Consider the following 7,166-nt stretch of genomic DNA (forward strand, 5'->3'; position numbering starts at 1 on the left):
GAGTCGATAAAATAAGTAACAGATGAGCATGGAGTTAATGTAATCGATTTATCCCATCACCCTAAATTGCTGGCACAATGCCAAAATTTGAAACCAGTATTACATGAGTGCTGTAGTTGCTACACTTGTTTCAGTACCATCCCTATCGATCATTTACACAAGTCTTATACAATTATGTATTGTTGAAATAAATGAGGAACACCACTTCAACGGAAGTGAATGCCACTTCACCAATCATACCTAATATGCGAAAAGGGTATTTTTCGATGCTCATATATTCAGGGGAAGCGAAATAAAAATAATAGTAATACCAGAAGGCCCGAGATTTTGGGAGAGGGGGCCAGTCGATTAGATCGACTCCAGTACGATACTGGTACTCAATTTAATCGAGCCTGAAAGGCAAAGTCGACATCGGTGGAATTTGAACTCAGAACGTAAAGACAAATTTATTTTGATATGGGATAGGACTGACTTGAGCAGTCATTACAGCTTAAATTCTACGAGGTATGGACTTGTACAAAGTTTGAATTGTTTCCAAAAGAATTTTTGTCCATTCTTCAGCTAAACAGTCACCAGTTCTTGTAGTGATAATGGTGGAGGATATCGACTTGTTACTTGTTTTTTCTAAAATGCATCATAAATGTTCAATAATATTGAGATCTGGGGATTGTGGTGGCCAGATAAGATGTTCAGCTTCCCTAGCATGTTCCTCGTGCCATTCAGTAACAACTTTAGCTGTGTGAATTAGTGCATTGTCTTCCTAAAAGATTGCGTTTCCCCCCGGAAACAGTTCTGCAATCATAGGATGAATTTGATCAGATAAAAATCTTAAATAGTCTTGATTATTAATTCTGTCATGAAAAGAAACCAGTGGGCTGGCGGATTTCCGAGATATAGCCTCCATCCCAGTCCTAAATAATCACAGATCCTCCTCCATGTTTAACAGCTGGAAGAAGGCAGTCTGGGTGAGATATTTCTTCTGGCTGTCTCCACACGTATACTCAGCCGGTGGTCGGAAATAGGGTAAAGGATAACTCGTCCGAGAAAATAACCATCTTCCACTGCTCTAGGCACCAATTCTGTAGGTTTTTACTCCACACTAAATGCTTTGCAACGTTTAGTTTTGAAAGTAGTGGTTTTCGATTGTTGCCCTCTCGTGAAATCCGGCTTTGTGTAGCTCCCGAAGAACCGTTTTGTGGAAACTGGGATCTCGAGGTGGTCATTAAGCTCTGCAGTAATTTTGGGAGCTGTACTTTTATGATACTTTCTAACAATTCACATAAGAGTCTGACGTTCCCTATCTGAAAGTTTTGATTTTCTTCCGGAGTTTTGTTTCGACGAGGTTTCTCCTTCTTTCTCAAAGACTGTTATTACTTTCGAGACAGTACTTTTTGATACACCAAACATTTCGGACGTGTATATCTTGCTTTACGTACAAATCTAGGTACATATTTATCTATGGTATGCACGTATATTTATGTATATATATACATAGATATACGTACATACAATAGATTAATGTACATTGATTTATAGTATGTACAGGTGTGTACTTGCGTATACGAGTTCCTATATACATACACGAATATTTTCAATCCATACGTGTGCGTATACGCCTGTATCTAGTTGCATGTATATGCCCATATACTTGGATGTGCATGTGTGAGCGCGTAAATATATATATATATATATGTATATATATATATATATATATATATATAGAAATATATATATATATATATATATATTAGATATATATATATATATATATTGTATATATAATTAATATATATATATATAACATTTGTGTATGCATATATGCATCCAAACACGAACACACAAGAAAAATGTATTTCGTCTGAGTATTATCTTCCTTTCAACTTTTACTTCTATTTCTTGCTCTTAACATTTGCAACAGCAAAAGCTGATTACATTATTTTCTGTAAACTAGAATAAATACTTTCCACGATCATATTTAAATGTTTTTTTGCGTTTCAATAATTTTTTTCCTCTGATTTTAATCGTTCTCTGGACATATAGAGACGTAAGCCGACTCCAGAAATCTTTAGTGAGACTTTTTATTGATGTCCCTGATGAGACCCAGAACGGGTCGAAAGATGTGTTTTACCCAATAAAGTCTATTACTCTTTCCATCTCCTAGCTTATTAATACTGTTACCGCCACTAAGAAGTTCTAGCAGTAAATCTATGGATACCAAAAGCTAATCGAAACTGTGCCGGTGCTTTACTCATTATCCATTTACTCATTATACATTTCTATATTTTGTACACTTTCTCCATGATATATATATATATATATATATATATTAATTACTTATTATACTTATATTATATTAAACTTTTTTATACCCTTTTTATAGTTATATATAAAAAAATTATAATATTAAAAAATTAAATGTTTAAAAAATTTATAAATTTAAGATTAAAAAATATAAAAAAATATAAAAATTTATAAATATAAATTAAAAATTTTAAATTTAAATAATTTAATTTTAAATTATATATTTTATATATCTTGTATATTATATTAATTATATTTATTTTAATGTTTTGGTCTATGTTTTTCAATGTTTGATTTGCCTAATAGTGGTTTTATCTCTAATTTAATATATATATATATATATATATTATATATATATAATATTAATTAACTAATGATGGATTCGGTGTTAATAATTTATTGGGTACAACATATGTTTCGACCCTCAGTCTGGATCTCATCAGGTATATCAATAAAGATATGTCTCACTACAGATTTTTAGTGTCGGTTGACTTGTTGTCATATGGCTATCAAGTTAGGGAATGAATAATAGCAAAGTATACGATATACATGCACACATATACATGTACATATATATTTGTGTGTATGCATGTATATTTGTATATATACATAAATACATACACACACACACACACACACACACACACATATATATATATATATATATATATATATATATATTCCTGTATTTGCTTCAGTCGTTTCACTGCGGCCATGCTGGAGCACCACCTTTAGCCTAATACTTATTGTACCGGACACTTTTGCCGAACCATTAAGTTACGGGGACGTAAATGCACCAACATCACACATATATACGACAGGTTTCTTTCAGTTTCTCTCTACCAAATCCACTAACAAGAGTTTGGTCGGCCCGAGGCTTTAGTACAAGATAGTTGTACATTCCACGCAGTGGGAGTGAACCCGGAACCATGTGGTTAGTAAGCAAGCTACTTACCACACAACCACTCCAGCACCTATATATATAAATTTGTAGATAAATACGTACAGATATACACACACATATTATAATCTATGTACCTACTTACTTACCACACAGCCACTCCTGCACCTATATATATATATATATATATATATATATATATATATACGTGTGTGTGTGTGTGTGTATGCATAAACACACACTTCTTTATATGTCGAATATCGTTCTTTATATGCCATATGACTGACAGTAAAATTTGCTTCTCAAATGACGACTAACAAGACGGAAACCTAATTTGACATCAGCTGTGGACTTCAACGACATGACTGACTCACCCTTCTCTGCATTGTTTAAATTTCCGAAAATTTCCCATTTCTTGATGATACTGCGGTTAAATCCCTTATTTGTCTTTTCATTTAAAGACAAAGAAAGAATTTATGTTTACTGACTATTTTTGATTATCTCAGTTAATCGAAGTTTTCTGATTCACCGTATTGCGCAAGTGGGCTCCTACGATGATTGTGTATAGTATGCAAAACTCTTCCTCGGTATATTTTACATCATCGATAATATATGTAATGTTAGCCTAATCTACCATGACTTTCCGTTTCGTAACCACCGGAGAAAGTGCGACAATATTCAGATGAGCTGATGTGCAAAAGCAGGTACATTGTATGATGAACTATACATCTGTTCTTTTTAAACCACTTTGATGTGAATCGAATAGAAGTGGATAATTACAATGAAATGGCTGTTAGGCTTTGAGGCTTTTGTATCCCTTTGTTAAATAGAAAAGGAGGATTGCCCTTATTGGTTCCTATTCTAGTGGGAACATTATCAGAGATCATGTATCCACTTAATCTGTTCATGGAGGAGAAATGTAGCTACATATAATTAATAAATAAACATTATATCCAACTTAACATATATGTCGTTTTAGAACACCAAATACTGCGTTACTAGCCTTGAGAGATTCTTCCATACAGGCGTTTGATTTATTAAAACACACACAGATTGCAGCAGACGAGAATCGTCTGTCGTGGATACTGGAACTCCCATATCCCGTGATTTCATTCTATCGGAAATCATCAGTGGGAGGGGGTCCGATCACAGCATGCCAGTCAAAGCTCGCTGCTAAGATACATAGAATATCAGCATGTTTAAGACACCGATGTCGCAAATAGCTAGCAGGCTTATTAAATAATTAATAGTTAATAGAGGTTCGGACGCTACTGAATAGATTAGTTCGGGTTGAATAATATCGCTTTCTTGGCAATTTAGTTAATAAATGAATTAACTAATGATGTACTAAATAGCATATGTTAGATAATTCAAATGAAAAGCAAACCTTATAAACTTTTCAGATTTTAGTTGTCGCTGTAATGTACGTAGACAAATGCAAGCAAATGTCCTTTCAATATACCCGTCAACAGGAACACGCGGATTGAACGTACCGATTTTGATTATAATTGAAATTAGATCAGAAATCATATATCGAATTAATCCTATCGCACGCAGAAATATAGTTTACAGCTATTTATTATCACTGCACGTCAGAGCTTCGCTAAACCTAAACCCTTATATGTAGTGACTATAGATTTCCCTCTCTTTCTCCAGTATATATGTGTGTGTGTATGTGTGTTTGTATGTGTATAATTAATCCCCGCCCCCCGCCCCCCAAAACGATGAAAAGACACCAGAAAAAAACAACACGAGGAAGTGGTACATGTAAAGTATTAAAAGACGCTAAAAGAAGGAAAGAAAGGGCGTTTTACGTTTCCAGCAAAGCTCTTCTTGAGAAACAGGAGACAGGAAAGTTCAAGAGAAAAGGAAGACGGAGGAAAAAATCGCCAACAATCCGCATGTAGTTACATTTCATATTTTATTCTTTTACTTGTTTCAATCATTTAACTGTGGCTATGCTGGAGCACCGCCTTAAAACGTTTTAGTCGAATAAATCGACCTCAGGACTTACTCTTTGTAAGCTTAGTAATTATTCTTTCGGTCTTTTTTGCCGAATCGCTAAGTTACTGGGACGTAAACATACCAGCATCGGTTATCAAGCGATAGTGGTGCTGGTGTGGGGCACAGACGTAGACACAAACACACACACACAAACACACACACACACACACACACACACACACACCACACACACACACACACACACACATATATATTAAATCATCATTAAAATCATTAAAAATGTTTTAGCCCGAAGGCCGCGGCCATGCTGGGGCACCACCGTATATATATATATATACGACGGACTTCTTTCAGTTTCCGTCTACCATATCCATTCACTAAGTTTTGGTCGCCCCTGGCTATAGAGAAGACACTTGGCGAAGGTTCCGCGCAGTGGGACTGAACCCGGAATCATGAGGCTGGGAAGCAGTACATAAGCACAGACACAGATACATATATACAAGCATACATGCACGCATATACATCTGAAGTGTGTATGTATGTGTATGCATGCGTTTGTGTGTGTGAGAGTTGGAGCGGCTTTGAACAAAAAAATTTAAAAAGGGAAACTCTGAAAGCGAGTCTTGCGCAATGGACATTCATATTGCATAGAAGATATGGTGTGTTATATATTTTGATAAATACAAATATCAATAAAATAAGCAAATGATATTAAATGTGTATCTTATAAAGTTGAATCAAAATATTATGATTAAAGAATGGGTGGCGATTTGCAAAATCTTTAAGGTGTATTAACGGCCCTTTTCGCTTTCAGTTCAAATAACGCCAAGGTTAACTATGCTTTTCATCTCTCCGGGTTTGATAAAATAAAGTGGCAGTCAAATACTGGTCTTGTTCTTGAATCAGAGTTAGTATTATGATTAAATGAGGTTTGTAGTGTAGGGGAATCTTTAAGATACATGTGGCATTTCACTGCTGTCATTTACGTTCTGTGGTTAAATTCTGTCGAGTCAATGAAATAAAGTACTAATCAAGTCCTGGTGTCGATAAAATCGGCTGTAGCCCTCTGCGAAATTTGTTGCCTTATGTCTATGGAAGAATTCTATATTATGACAAAACGTAAATAGTTTATAAAGTACTGTCTAAGTCCAGGTATCGATAAAATTGACTGTGCCTTTTCCCTAGACTTGATGCTTTGTACCGATGTAAGAATCCAGTATTATGATTAAATATAAATATTTGAGAAGTCTCATTGACATTGTGAAGTCCTGATCATTTTCCAAATATTAGACAGGGCAGAAACCATTTTTAGGCAAATAATTATGGTTTATAACACAGAGTCTACCAAACATCGATTAAGTCTATTACAGCACGTTTGCTGCTTTGTTGATTTTATACGGATAAATGTTAAAAGGAAAGCTCTATGTCTGCAGAATAATACTAAGCCATGCAAAACTTTCTATCTTGTAGACAACTCAATAGTTTTCGTTTGTCGTAATATGATAAAAAAAAATCCACAAATTCTGTTGTATTCGAACACAATGCAATGCCGTTACAGGGAAGAATAAAAGGTAAATTTGACCTCGCTAGGAGTCGAACAGAGAAAAGATACATTTTCCATTTACATAAGTTTCCAATTTATCTGGTCTACCCTACTTTCGTTAACAAACAGAGGCACTATGTGTGTTCTGATGTAGGATTACTTATCCCAGATATTACACTAGAGATTTAAGCCAAGCAGTTAAGCAACAGGGTAGCCAACAGATTCGACTTAAATGTACAAACAATTTCTTATGAATCGCAATTATCTGCTCTTGTATATTACTAAAACATCAGTAAAACTTCATGCCCGAAAGTGCAATGACCGTACTAACCCAAACATACTCAGACACACAAATCCTCATACACACCCAGAAACAAAAACATACGATCAACACAAGCATAGCTAAAGACATTCGACCGCACTTTCACTCGCAGTACACCATCCCATTCTCTCTAT

The 7,166-nt window shown here is 34.8% G+C and overlaps 1 long non-coding RNA gene across 1 annotated transcript in view; it reads left to right on the forward strand.

The window, feature by feature from the left end:
* LOC118768268 overlaps positions 1-7,166 on the forward strand; it is a 22,813-nt gene that overhangs the window by 7,766 nt on the left and 7,881 nt on the right. The window lies entirely within an intron of this gene.

The sequence above is a fragment of the Octopus sinensis genome, linkage group LG2 (genome assembly GCF_006345805.1).
Source record: "Octopus sinensis linkage group LG2, ASM634580v1, whole genome shotgun sequence".
Lineage (NCBI taxonomy): Eukaryota > Metazoa > Mollusca > Cephalopoda > Octopoda > Octopodidae > Octopus > Octopus sinensis.